Source organism: Vipera berus (assembly GCF_964194415.1).
Source record: "Vipera berus genome assembly, chromosome: 1".
Classification (NCBI taxonomy): Eukaryota; Metazoa; Chordata; class Lepidosauria; order Squamata; family Viperidae; genus Vipera; species Vipera berus.
Genome location: NC_138202.1, coordinates 315,120,719 through 315,136,152, shown reverse-complemented (window position 1 = coordinate 315,136,152; position 15,434 = coordinate 315,120,719). Strand labels below are relative to the sequence as shown.

Genomic DNA, 15,434 nt, shown 5'->3' with positions numbered 1-15,434 from the left:
ACTCAGCAGAATCCTCAGGTGGGCAACAACTGGATGGTCAGCACAAAACCCACACCCGCAATTCCAGCCATTCTACAACAGGAGAAATGAAATATCTTCACATATGGGATGCCTTCTATGGGGGAACAGGGTGATAATACCTAATAGGAACACAAACCAAACATTAGACATCTTACACGAAGGACATCCAGGCATTGTCAAGATGAAGGCTCTGGCCAGAAGTTATGTTTGGTGGCCTGGCATAGATAAAGAGATAGAAAAATATGTGGGAGGGTGTTACACCTGTCAAGCAACACGAAGCGAGCCACCCCAAGCACCAATTCACAAATGGGAAACGACAAAAAACCCTTGGTCACGCATACATTTAGATTTCGCAGGACCTATCCAGGGACAGAGTTTCCTAATAGTAGTGGACAGCTACTCTAAATGGTTAGAAGTCACGCCCCTTAGAAAAACAACTTCAGGAGCCACTATACAGGCCCTTAGGAAAATATTCGCCACACATGGCCTCCCAGACACCATGGTTTCAGACAATGGACCTCAATTCACCTCTCGTGAATTTCAGATGTTCGCTATGAAGAACTGTATTAGACTGGTCACGTCTGCACCGTTCCACCCATCGATGAACGGGATGGCTGAAATTATGGTGCGCTCCACAAAAGAAGCTTTGAAAAAATTCGTAAAAGGGAACTGGCAGCGGCGACTCAGCCAGTTCCTAATGTCACAACACGCAACTCCATGCACAACAACGGGCAAATCACCCGCGGAACTAAGATGGGGGAGGAGACTGATAACGCGGCTCGACAGACTTCATCCAGACACATACGCCGCAGAAAACGATCACTCCCCCCCAACCCGCACACTCAAACCTGGGCAAATGATATGGGCACGGTCATACACAGACAAAAACAAATGGGTCCAAGGGACTGTGCTAAAACAAACCGGACCCATTTCTTATCTAATATCCACACAAACTCACGGCGATCTACGCCGACATATCGATCAACTCAGGCCAAGACAACCACCGCACAGCCCAGAACCCCAACCAGAGAACCAAGAACTGCAACCCCCCGCAGAAATACTGCCAATACCAAACCAGGAGGAAGAGGGGCAAGAGAACTTACTACTGCCTGAACCAGACATCGCCCCACTTCCAAGACGCTCCAACAGGAACAGAAGAGCCCCCACCTACATAAAGGACTACCAGTGGGCAGGTTCCAACAACCAACAAGGGGGAGGAAACGCTCCAGGGGAGGGGTAAGGGGTGTATTATATATGTAAACAACATTAATAACAAGTTAAACAAGTTATTCCGTTGTACGATGAGGGGAAAACAAATCTGACAGGAAAACACGCGGGAACTTTGACAGCTGTCAAAGTTCCCCCGCACCGCGCAGGCGCAGCCACTGACAGCTCGCGGCTGTCAAAACACCGAGCCATGCGGAAACAAGAACTGTCAAAAGAAGACGGCGCGGATTGGTCCGGTTAGACGCGGCGCCAAAAGAAACGTTCCTGATTGGTCCTCACTGACAGCTGCCGGCTATAAAAGCCGGACGAGTTATTCTGTTTTTGTCTTGCTCTAAAATAAACCTCTAGTTAAGCAGCCTGTCGTCCCGAGTGGTCCTTCGGCTACTTCAGAAATTATCTCACTTCCATGCATTCTGAAGAAGAACACTGCAAGTGTAACTAGGAGAAACCTGCCTCAGTGTCAGAAGAATAATTTGGAGTTGCAACTAAATCTGGGGTTCCACAAGTATAAATAAAAATGAAATCCAGACAGTTGTGAAGAAAGAATTCCCCCCCTCCAAACAAAGAGGTTTGTCTATGGGGCAGCTGTAGAGGAAGTGGGCTACACAGAGATTGTTTTATATGAGAGCTTGACCTTGATGTGTAAGTGTGTACATGCTGGTTCTAGGGTGACCCTTGAGGGGCATGGATGTGTATGTTGATTAAATAAAATGATGTGGATTGGGTCTTAATTGAGTTTTCTGTGTTTGCAGCTTGAAATAAGTATTTAATTAATCCTTATGTTTGTATAAGTTTAGAGAATGGAGGCTGTTAATCAGTATTTTGTGGAGACCTGATTCAGTTAACATAGGATTCCCTATACAATGTTTCTAACACAGTTATAAAATTTATAAATTCTTCCTACATCACTGATAACCAAATAAAGTAGGAAAAATGATCATAAGCATATCTCAGAAATATTGTGGATTTGGTCTAGACCACCACAATAAAGCAAATATTACAATAAAGCCAATTCACATAGTTTTGTTTGGTTTTCCAATCCATATAAAATTTATATTTACACTATATTGCAGTCTGTTTGCAATAGCATTATATCTAAAGTACTAAGATTTATGCAAAGATATTAATTTAATGCCGCAAAGTATTGAAAATGTTGAAAAGTGTTCCTGAATGACTATTTAAAAAATGTAATGGGATTCCTAATGCTGACAGATCAACATATGGAGCACAACATTAGATATCACAATCATTGAAGAAAAGCAAGTTTTACTTATAGATATGCCAATACCAAACAACACTACAATGGTGTTTTTTAAAAGGACAGGAAAATACTAGAACTTAATGATTGAAACATAGAGATTGTGTAATAAATCAAATGTTTTCCTTATTATTATTATTGGAATATTAATAGATATAACTATATTTTTTAGCTATTTGACCTCAAAATAGTCAAACAACATCGCATGAAACTACATACACATACCTATGTTATTTGAACAGTTCTTAGGCTTTTGGATAAAACCAGAATTGATCCAAAACCACCAGCATTTGCTGAATCATCATTATTATCATCTTCATCATCAATTCTTAGACCTCTTCCACTGCTTCTCCTGTACATGAAATCATTGCAAGTAATTTTAAAATGCACTAAGTTTGCTCTGACTCTGAATTCTAACATTTTTATTTGACCAGAGAAAGTTTACTGGACAAATGATGCTTTAGAATGGATGGAATGAAGAACATGGAAATAGGAAAGGCTTTATCACCATCTGTGGCTTTCTAACTCTAAATTCATTTAAGCACTTCAATCAGATCCATCTGTTCTGTGATAAAACCAAGGATCATTTGAAAGAGAGAGGACTAAAAGGCAAGAAGACCTAGTTCCTCCCTTTCAATCTTCCCTAGATATTTTCACTTCAGAAAGATCAGTCCACAGCAGGGGTCACCAACCTCCAGTCCATGGACCAGCACCAATCCACAGCATGCCAGAAACTAGGTCATGCAAGCAAAGCATGGGATGCAAGCAGCATGCAAAACTATGTCCCCTCTGGTCCACAAAAAACTCTCCACAGAATTGGTCCCTGGTGCCCAAAAGGTTGGGGGCTGCTAGTCTATAGTCTACATCCAAAGTTTACTACTTAGAAAAGCTGTCAACATCTCCTTTAGTTCTTTGCTAATAAAATACCACTGTGAAGTTTTGATAGCTATTTTAATCTGAGATTTAAAAATCCTTTTGATTTGGTAACATATAACTTTTGACTCTTCTGACTGGACTCTATAGCAGCTTCTGGACATCTATCATTAAAATAATAAAATGTAAAGCCATTTTAAAAGCCCTGCTCCAATTTTCTGTTTTAGAGAAGCAAATTTCCAAAGTTAAAATGGCTTGATCCCCTTTCTCATCATAACTCATCTATATGATTTCAGATCTGAGAATTTTTTATTCTTTTATTTTTGGACTTTTTTTTCAGCTGTTTGGAAATTTTGGGATAAACTGATGACACTGCATTATGGACCACCAGTGAATCAGAATAAGAGAATAACAGAGTTGAAAGGCATCTTGGAGGTCTTCTAGTTCAACCACCTATACAAGCAGGAAACCTTATATCATTCTAGACAAATGGCTGTCCGATCTCTTTTTAAAAACCTCCACCCACAATTTCTGAAGGCAAGCCATTTCACTGGTTAATTGTTCTCATTGTCAGGAAGTTTCTCTTTAGTTCTAGGTTGCTTCTCTCCTTGATTAGTTCCATCCATTGCTTCTTGTCTTGCCTTCAGGTACTTTGGAAAATAGGTTGACCCCCTCTTCTTTGTGGCAGCCCCTCAAATATTTGAACACTATCATGTCATCCCTGGCCCTTCTTTTCACTAGACTAGACTAGACATACCCAGGTCCTGCAACTGTTATTCATATGGTTTAACCTCCAGCCCCTTAATTGTCTTTGTTGCTCTTGTCTGCACTTTTTTTTCCAGAGACTCAGCATCTTATATACATGTGTATATGTGTTTATAATATAAAAATATTTTATATTTATATTTTATATTTTTATATTGTGGCAACCAAAACTGGATTAAGTATTCCAAGTGTGGTCTTAACAAGGCATTATAAAGCAGTACTACAACTTTACATGATCTTGATTAATGCAGCCCAGGATTGCATTGGCTTTTTTGATGGCTGCAGCACACTGTTGGTTCATATTTAAGTGATTGTCCACTAGGACTCCAAGATGTCTCTCACAGTTATTGCTATTGAGCCAGGTTCCACCTATTCTATACATACCTGCACATTTGGTTTTTCTTGCCTAAGTGTAAAACCTTACTTTTGTCACCACTGAATTTTATTTTGTTAGATAGGGCCAAGGGTTCAAGTCTGTTGAGCTCCTTTTGTATCTTGAGCCTATCTTATGGGGTATTGGCTGTTCCTGCCAACTTGATGTCATCAGCAAATTTGATCAGTTCCCTTTCTATTCCTTCATCTATTCTAAGTCATTTATGAAGATATTGAAGAGTACTGGGCCTAAGACACAAACTTGAGGTACCCCACTGCTTATTTCTCTCCATGTAAATATAGTTTCATTAAGAACTGCACGTTGAGTGCAATTTGTCAGCCAGTTACAAATCCATCTGGGAGTGATGCTGTCTATCCAATATCTTTCTAGCTTACTAAGAAGTACTGTAGGTTGTGATCTACTTTGACAAATGCCTTACTAAAATCCAAGTATATTATGTCCACAGCATTTCTCCTGTCTACTAATTTAGTCACTATGTCAAAGAGTGAAGTCAGATTTGTTTGGCATGAGCTGTTTTTGACAAACACATGTTGGCTTCTGGTTAGAAATTTGCTTACTTCTAGATGTTTATAGATCTACTGTTTGATTATCTTTTCCAGGATTTTCCCAGGTATTGATGTCAGGCTGATTGGTCTGTAGTTTTCTGGATCTGTTTTTCCCCTTTTTTTGAAGATGGAAATCACATCAACTCTTTTCCAGTCCTCTGGTAATTCCCTGGGGTCCAAGATCTTTGAAAGATATGGTTCAATGGTTCCGAGAACATATTTGTCAGCTCCTTTAGAACTCTGGGATGTAATACATGTGTTCCTGTCAAATTTGGTTAAATCAGGCTGCACTTTTATGGTTCCTTAGCCATTTGGAAATTTAAAGAAAACTCTATAGCTAAGGGCCAAAATAGCTGAGACTCAAGTTAAAGCAATTTGTTGAACAATGAGATTCTGCTTCTTACAACATGCCACTCTACCTACATTCTTTTCATACCCTGAGCCATTGCCTGTTCTTAGTAGGCTTGCTGACATTTTTTATCATTGTATAATAAAAAGAACATGAATTGTGCCTTACCTATCCTTATGATCCAGGCACCATTTTTATATGACTGTGGTGAGAAATATCAAGATCACTCTTCAGTTTTCTACAGCCCAAAGCACCAAGATATATTCACTTGACATGTCTGTTTGGACATAGTTTAGAATCTTGATCCAGGTTTCTCAAATGCATATACAGAGATTTTTACAAGTCTTTATTAGAATTATATGGTAGAAGTTTATTTTTCAAAATACTATTTCCTGTAGCAAGCATGAGCACCTTTAGAAGAGTCATATATAATTATAGATGATGATGATAATGATAATGATGTCAATAATGATGATGATGAATTACAGTTCTTTCCATAATAGAGCAAATAAAAGTAGAGAAGTACAAATCTTGACAGACTTGAACATTGGGCACTATCTAACAAAATGAAATTCAATGGTGAAAAAGGTAAGGTTCTACATTTAGGCAAGAAAAACCAAATGTACAGGTATAGTATAGGGGGTACCTTGCTCAATAGTAGTAACTGTGAGAGGGATCTCGGAGTCCTAGTGGACAATCACTTAAATATGAGCCAGCAGTGTGTTGCAGCTGCCAAAAAAGCCAACACATTGCTAGGCTGCATCAACAGAGGGATAGAATCAAGATCACGTGAAGTATTAATACCACTTTACAATGCCTTGGTAAGGCCACACCTGGAATACTGCATCCAGTTTTGGTCACCATGATGTAAAAAACATGTTGAGACTCTAGAAAGAATACATATAAGAGCAACAAAGATGATTAGGGGACTGGAGGCTAAAACATATAAAGAATGGTTGCTGGAATTGAGTATGTCTAGTTTAATGAAGAGAAGGACTAGCAGTGACATGATAGCAGTGTTCCAATATCTCAGGGGCTGCCACAAAGAAGAGGGAGTCAAGCTTTTCTCCAAAGCACCTGTGGCCCGGACAAGAAGCAATGGATGGAAACTAATCAAAGAGTGAAGCAACCTAGAACTAAGGAGAAATTTCCTGACAGTTAGAACAATTAATCAGTGGAACAACCTGCCTCCAGAAGTTGTGAATGCTCCAACACTGGAAATTTTTAAGAACAGACTGGACAGCCATTTGTCTGAAATGGTATAGGGTTTCCTGCCTGAGCAGGGGGTTGGACTAATTCCCTTCCATCTCTATTATTATTATTATTATTATTATTATTATTATTATTATTATTATTATTATTATTAGTAGTAGTAGTAGTAGTAGTAGTAGTAGTAGTAGTAGTAGAAACAGTGAATTCATAAGCTGAACTCATACAATATGCAATTCATTTTGACAAGTTCAGTCATGGTTATAATGTCAGTTCCTTATCTGATTATACCCTCTGAGCTACCTTTGAAGATAAACGCTTGGCCAGCTGCCCAAGATATTTCATTTCTACAGAGTCTTACTTATAGATATAGCTAAATGCAGCATATGCAGCTGGGCAACAAAATGATTTGGAAAAACCAAAGGCATAACAGTCTGAAAAACAGAAAAGAGTCAGTTTGAAATAGATCAAGCATGTAATGAAGCATAATTTTCCAGTTCTATACATCATGGTGGATTAGACTATGTTAAAAAAAAAAGTTTGGTTAGAAATGTTACATATAAAATAATTATAACATGAAGCATCACTCAAGACTACAGTACTATTTACTTTTATTTATTTAGTAAATTTATATAGCTGCCCATGTCACGTATGTGACTCTGCATAACAGAGATTTTTCTGTTTTCACAGTGCAAATCACCAGGTAACAAAGGACAGCTTATTGATACTGGTACAAACTCTAAAATGTGCACAAACACATGCAGTCATAACATTATCCATATAATGCACACTACAAACATAAAATTAGCCTCCCCAAGATATGCTATGCTGGGACTACAGGTTGTTAACTTATACCATTAAGTTTTGAAGGAAAGTCATTCAGCAAATGCCATAAATCTTCCATTTTGAAGTTTCTTAACATTTGAAAACAGTAAATAATAATAATAATTCCAAAAGTGATTAAGAAATGAGGCTTGGCAGAGCTTATTGTCCATATGGGCTATGTTATGACTGTGAGCTTAGTTGGAATCCCTCAACTCTCGGTCACTCAATTTAACAGGTGACCACAAAAACTTCAGTTCCTACAGTTTATTCATGAGAAACAGCTATACAGAATGCATATGGGCAATCTTATTATTGGTCCTTTCTCCAGAGAGATTTCACCAGCCAGGATCTACCCTCTGGCTGCCATTCAGTGGTGGGATTCAGCCAGTTCATACTACTTCGGCAGAATTGTTAGCTAATTTTTTGTTGTCCAGGCCCAGAATGGCTTTCCGGAAGTAGCATCCACACAGAGAACCGGTTGTTCACATGTTTGAATCTCACCACTGCTGCCATTCGTTGCCATAATGTCACCCCTCCCCCTTCAGGGACTTCCTCACAGGAAGTCTCCACAAAATCTGATCTACAAGTTTCCAACAGTTCTTTTAACTGATATAGCTATCCTTAGTAAGGTGGGTAACTTGAAATGGCTGAGTAAATACAAATGTACTTTTCAAGTGGACAGTTATTTGAAGTTACAACTCCCAAAACATCTTAGGGAGATATTTACGAGAGCGAGATTCGAACAGCTTGATACAATGGTCAGATATGGGAGATTTCATGCTATACCGTACAATGAGCGTCTCTGCATTTGCGGAGCGGCAGAGGTAGAGGACCTGGGTCACATCCTATTTGACTGTTGTTTGTATAAGAGGGTGAGAGACAGGTATCTTGGTCTATATACCAAACGAATGACCCATTGGGATCCCCATATCAAAATAACTTACCTTATGTCCGGCCAGAACTTGAAAATAACATCCAACGTAGCACAGTATTTGAACAAAATGATCCAGTTAAGATCTGCATATGTGGGACTGATTGGGGTAGATTGTAAGGGCGACTCCGAAATATAATGTTTCCATATTTTATCTATATCTTAAATTTGCATTTTATTACTATTTTAACTTAAATTGTATTTTAATTCCATTTTAAATTGTATTTTATCAAATTCCATTTCGGATTGCTTTTATCTAGTTTTGGTGACGGTTTGTTGCTGGAACTTTGTACTTTGATATGGCCCAAGGGCTAATCAATAAAGTTGTTCAACAGTTCTTTTCTGTTGGGAGGATTCTTTTTTTCTAGTTCATTTAGAATGTCTTTTGTGACCTAATTATTTTATTTCTGTTATTTGCATTTCTTAAAGCTGTTGTCTTGCATGCAAATCTGCTAAAATCTGTCCTTTTATTTGATACAAGTTTCTAGATTTATATTTAAATGAAACATTATTTTAATATTGAGTTGAGAAAAAGTGTATAATCAGAAATTGAGTTCAAAAAGATTCAAGTTTAAGTCGCAGCTGAGATCTGAGATAGGATCAGTTCCCAAAATTGAAAGATACAACATCCATTCTCTCATGCGATGTAGAATATTGGAAATTATACTTGGGATGTGGTGTGGTAAAACCCCAGAATTACTAAGGATCTGATGATAATTTTATTATTTCCAAGCTAGCACATTATAGGGAACAATCTTACAACCAAGAGCAAGAATCACTAGTTTATAAAGATTTTGTATAGAATATTGATCAAACAACATTGATCAAAACAAGTTTAATATATACTATGGAGATCACAAAGTCAAAGAAGAATTGTTTTACAGCTTTTACAGTACAAAATAACCAAAATGGAACACTGATATCTTTCATACTGTTTATTAGTCATTTATTTAGCGTATGGCACCTACAGAGATCATGCAATCAATGATATACAAATTTAGTTTAAATAAAGTGTCAGCAAATATGTATATATGCTGATGCTTTACAAAAAATATATATATTCACACTGTGAAAACACCATATATTCTTAATAGGAGGTACCAGGACTCTAAAGGTTATTCCAGCTGACCTTGAACTTAACTGTGGAAGGAAAATAAATAAGAAAGCAGTTAACACATATCCTTGAGTCTGCTGCATTTCATCTCACATGTGATGAAGTGAGCTACAGCCAACGAAAAGCCTATGCCTTATAATAAAATGTGCTAATCATAAATATGTTACCAGAATCTTTCTACTTTGGCTACCATGGACTAACACAGCTCTCCTCCTACACTGTCTAAATCAGACATGTCAAACACAAGGCCCGGGGGCCAGATCCGGCCCGTGAAGTGGTTTCATGTGGCCTGCGAAGCCATCCTGGAAACAGTGAGGGAATGGCCCCCACTGCCTTTGCCCTGGCCCAGAGACCCTCCTTCTGCCAGAGACCCTCAGATCTGTCCCACTCCCACCCAGGCCCCCATAGGCACCTTTGATGCGAACGATGTAGAGCTGGCCACGCCCACCCAGTAGGCCATATGCACTCTAGCCATGCCCACCCAGTAGGCTACGCCCACCCTGGCCATACCCACCCAGCCCCCTGAGGACAACCACAGTGCTGATGCGGCCCTCAATGAAATTGAGTTTGACACCCCTAGTCTAAATGTATTTGGGGTCTTTAGCAGAATATTGGCATAGCTATAAAAAGAATCCTGCAATGAAATGAACAACTGACTAATAGATACTATATTGCTTACAAACTATCTGGTTATCAATGAAAGCATGAAAAAATATTTCACATGGGGTAATTTTACAAAAATAATTTTCTTCTTTCAGCCAGTAAATTTCTTTCTATTGGGTCACTGTTCCACGCAGTTGTAGAAGCTACCAGTCTTGTAGTACAGAGTCATATAAGATACAGAAAGAGGTGAAAGTGACAAATATTGCTACCTTTTCTTTTATAATCAAGAAACATGTGAAGCTTCTGATGATTATTTATTTATGACATTTTATTAAAATATTACCCTTAGAGCCAGGATGGGTCAAGAAATGGAAATCACAGATTCCAGCTATGATACTTTACTTTCAAAGGATCTTGTAGAATCTTGAAAGTCTAAGTTTTTCTCCATTCCATTATATACTAAGTAATATCAAGGCTTTTATTTTGATTTCTTTCTCATGTTTTCTTTGGCTTCTTGATCGTGTAATCTCTGGTCCAAATCCCTTCTCAATGGCTCTTTTACAGCTTCTCCAAAGTTGGCTTTAAAATTGCTATATAAAGTTTACCATTTATTAGATAGAAATACAACTATGTAAAAAATATTCATAATTGTCTCAAAAGGCATTTCTATTGTCTATCTATCTTTTCTTCATAATAAAGCATTCTGAAACGATAAGAGAAATGAATTGTAGAAAACAGTGTTAAATATTGATGTTCATTTTAAATATATTGATATTGCAGCTATTATGGGATAAATTCATTTTGTGTTTTGCTTTTCTTCATTCTTATATAGCATTATATTATTGCCGTTGTGGACTTTCCATAACTGACATGCACAACATTTCCATTTTTTGAATAACAACCCAAATTCTTTTTTAGTGAATAATGATAAGGGGAGTTTGAAATGCTGATGAGGATCTTACTCTTATTTGAAGAAGAATATATGGAATGGAAAATAATCAGTTGAAGATAACAATTTTATATATCTGTAAAAGCCCTTGATGTAGGTTATGAACTAAATCAATAAGAAATTTAAAAGAAAATGTTGTTTCGACTGGTAACACTATGCTGAAAAATTATTTGGATATTATCTGTAGTTCTGCTTATTAATCTTTTCCCAAAGTTAGACTGTCAGATGAAGATGGAAATATTATCAGGTTGAAATAGAAAGGAATATTTTTAAGCAAGGGGATATTGTTGGGATTTGTTTCTTCCAGTGGGGAAAAGACTTTATATGAAGTTGTAAAACTATTTTCTTTCATCATTCAAGGCTTCTTCTCTTTGTGTTTAACATTCAGGAATATATGGGTAACCAAACAAAATGAGTCCATTTAGGTAGTTTGGAATAGCTTCCAGGCAAAACCTTTTGCTCACAGACAATAAATGATGCTTGTATTCCACCTACAAATATCAGCCTTGCTTTGGAATACTGGAACCAGCAAATTAGAATCAACATATACTTTGATCCAGTAAAATATAATAGAAAGTCTCATTTTTAGTGAGGGCCAAAGGGCAGAATGTATCTTTGTGAGCCAACTCACTTAAACTTCTGTCAGTTGTGCAATTAAACAGATAAAGAAACAGATAAATCCACTTTCAGGATTGCAACCGACCTCCTCCATTCTCCTGAACCTAGTTCCATCTCTATTGCCATCTATACTGCCTTTCAGTTCTCTTCCAAGAGCCAATGTTTATAAGAACTGAAAAACTCAAAGCCAAGAGGTTTTTTTGATGGAGGTTGGGTTGTTTGAAAGACCACTCTAGGTGAGCCAATCCTTCCATCCATTTCTTCATCCGTGTTTTGGCTCATGTCTTGAGTTACAGTTGGCTGTGGCACAAAGTTGAGCCTTTCCAACCCTAACTGTGGAACATCTTCCAAAAGCTTCAGTTGTTTTCACTTTTAGGAAGAAAAATCATTTGAGTTTTGTCAAGTGCTTCATGTGATCTGAATTTTAATTTCCTGCTCTTTGACATGGTTTTATTTTCTATTAGTAATAATAGAGGATATATTACTTTATTCTAGGAAATGGATTCTGATCTGGAACTTACATTTGTGATTTTGCTTAAGAATAAATAAGGTATCTGCATATTCACATCCCCTCTTTTTCTCCTCATCTTTAACTCCTTTCCTATTTAAAAATGTATTTATTTTGTATTCAGATTAATTTTACCCATTTTATAGAGTTTTTCTGCAACAAGGTTATTCCAGCAATAGTTGATAGAGCTGTACAGCACTTTGAAGTCAGTCTACCATCAATTGCATACAGTTGTGGGAAATGATACAGCTGTTTAAGATGTGGCAGAAATGGCTTTTAAGAATCAAAGCCGAACTGTTGCACAGCCTTAATGTTTAACCATTGTTGCTCCCAATCCATAATGTTTGCTTCTACACTGAATTAATAGGCAAAATACCAAGTGAAGGGGGATAGTTTTTTTACATTCTATCACTGCCACCACTGGAGCAACCATTAAGTCATGCAAGTAGTTCAAATGATGTAGGCAGGTAGGCGATAGAACATTTGCCGACTGAGCATGTAATTAATCCTTCTGGAGTTTTTAGTGTCTCTCTCAGGGTTGAGTTTTATTTAGAACTGGAGTTAGAATAGAGTTAGAATTGCTCTCCTGCTTGAGAAAAATCAGTTCTTCATAGATATTTCCCAAGCTACAGCTTCCCAAAAGGAGGAAAGCCATGACAGTTCATATACGTTTATAGCAGCCTTCCCCAAGGGAGGGGAGTTTGGGAAAGAAGTTAGGTAGAGAGTTTGGGAAGTACTGGTTTATTGGTGGATGAGTCCTTGTGCTTTTGCAGGTCATCGATTTAGGTTTCTAGTAAGAACAATTTGTTGATCTCCTTGCAATCTTCTGCAATAGTACATATAAGAGAAAAACTGGAAAAGGTGGAAAGAAATGAAGGACCCAACCACCTTTGTCTTAGCTACAGTTGCAATCAGCTTTATTCTACATACATCTTACATCTTATCCCTGATAGATTTCTTCTGAGAGATTAAATTCGTCAGCAAAAAGTTCCTTACCACTAGACGTGGGAGAAAAGGAAAGGAACATCTTTGTTCCTTCAGAGAATTATTTAATGTTGTTCAAAGTAACATGGCTGGTTCCTCACTTAGCAGTTAAGAACAAGCTAATGGACGCAGCAGATGGGAAATCATCTAATTATTTTATACTGTAATGTCCTCAAGAATCACTGCATATTTTTTCTCTGAGAAAAAAATATATATATTCTTTTCTTGCTGTATGTTTTATTCTTTGCATGAATACCAGCTGCCTTCATAATTACTCAGTGCACAGTTAAGAGCTTAGGAAAAGAAAGAACAGTCAATCTATTTCATTTCCATCAGGATACCACCATGACCAGATAAGATATCCTCCACAAATCTAATGAAGCAGACTATGATCAATGAAGGTTCAGGATCCAATCTGGGTTGGTCACAGGGACCAGCGTTTTAGTCTTTTGAGCTTTTAGACTCATGCAGGAGCCCATCCTCATGGAATGTCTCTCTAATGGAATGTGTCACATTCTGATAGACCTTTGTTGAAGATGGGCTCCAGCATGAATCCAATCATTATTCATTCACTTATTGAGATTCTAGGCTTCCAGGAGCCTGAAGAACAAACATTATGAACCCAACAGTTTATTATTGCTGTGCTAGTGGCAAGTTTGGTCATCAAAATACGAACAAGAAATTACAAATAGCCTAGTGCCACAAATGAATAATTCATGAAGAATCAGATATTAAATATTTATATTTATATTGGATATTCATTTATTAAACAGATGTTTACCTTGTTTTTTAATCAAAGAGGTTTAGAAACATCAATAGAGCCTGTCATCAGGATTGTCAAGGAAGAATAAGGGAAGGTGGAGAATGGCGATAAGCGATGGAAGGAAGCAAGATCAGGTCCCAGCCCAAACTTCTCCATATCTCATGTCCATCTGAGAGGGCAACAATTCAGGCAAGATGGATGTGTTGCTCACTAGACAACCACTTGGGAGAGCCTAGGGCGTGGGTGAGCATAAGGGCTTGTGAGGATGGGGATATGGAGCTTAGCATCCTCCTGAGAAATTTGAATGCAATGTATTACAAACAGACTATTAATATTGGAACATTTAGAAACATTTTAAGGTGTTATCCAGAAGCACATGACTTTTGCCAAGCAAAGTATTTTAGTTTCATCAACAAAATGAGGATACCTTTAGAACATTTTCTTTTTAAAAAATTAAGATAACATCCACACTAATGGTGCACTGTGAAGAGGTACATAAGCCTAAGTGCTATGGCTATCTAAATTATGGATTAGCAAAGTCTCAATGGGAGATAGTTTTAGGGTTCCACCGAACACTTAAAATATTTGTTCTATGAAATTGATCACTCACAATCATGAAAAACAAAAACAAAAAACCATTTCTTTAAATCAGATGACATGCTTTGTAGTTCATTTTTAATTCCAGATTAAATTTAGCAGAGCACTGTTGTTTTTAATATTCTGGTAACGATGTGAATAGAATAAGAATGACTGGTGTCTTCCTGTTTGCCATTGTGGCCACTGTGGCCACTGGAAGGCGAGCTCCATCTTCCGTGTTCGATTTAGTTCTGCTGGGGGACCCTGGAAAGGGTTGAAAGTTGCCCTGTAGGGGCGATGAGCAAGGAGGGGACTCCCGCTTGATCACGGGATGGTGGCAGCCCTTTCACTTGATCCAGGACAGCTCTCCAAACCAGCAGAGGAAAGAGCGGCCATAGCAATATGGCTCGTCACTAAGCTGCAGACAGCCGAAGTCAAACTTACCATAAAGCACTTCTAAAGCAACGGGGATGAAACTGGGTGACATCTGATCTTCTCTTTAAGAACTTAAGTATTTCTTTTCCTGTAAAAGCTGCCCAAAGTATTTTTTTCCCCTGTGAGGAGAGAGAGAAGGGAATTTCTACCCCAACCTTTAAGAACAGTGGTGACTGAGTACCCAGGTGGAGTTAAAGCACTAAAAGAACAATTTTAATCTAATTGGATTTGTATGTTTCTAAAACTTGGGGACCAAAAGTTTTCTTATTTTTACTAGAGACTTTTGTTTTTATCTACAAAAAAGAAATAAAACTGGAAAAAGGATTATAAAAATTTTGGAGGTAAAAAAAATTAAACATCGGTGACATTGTGTGGTGAACCTTGGTATTACAACTTGTTATTGCCTAAAAGAGACTTGGCTTGAAGCCCAGACTTCAGATAAAACTCTTAAAACTTTACTGACTTTCAGAGCTATATGTGAGGAATT

The 15,434-nt window shown here is 37.7% G+C and overlaps 1 long non-coding RNA gene across 1 annotated transcript; it reads right to left on the bottom strand.

The window, feature by feature from the left end:
• Positions 1–9,346: 9,346 nt before the first annotated feature.
• Positions 9,347–14,155, bottom strand: LOC308668133. The gene is made up of 3 exons (XR_014026447.1): positions 13,955–14,155; positions 10,458–10,817; positions 9,347–9,537 (listed from the first exon to the last, which is right to left on the bottom strand). It is a non-coding gene; the product is annotated as an uncharacterized lncRNA (long non-coding RNA).
• Positions 14,156–15,434: the final 1,279 nt, after the last annotated feature.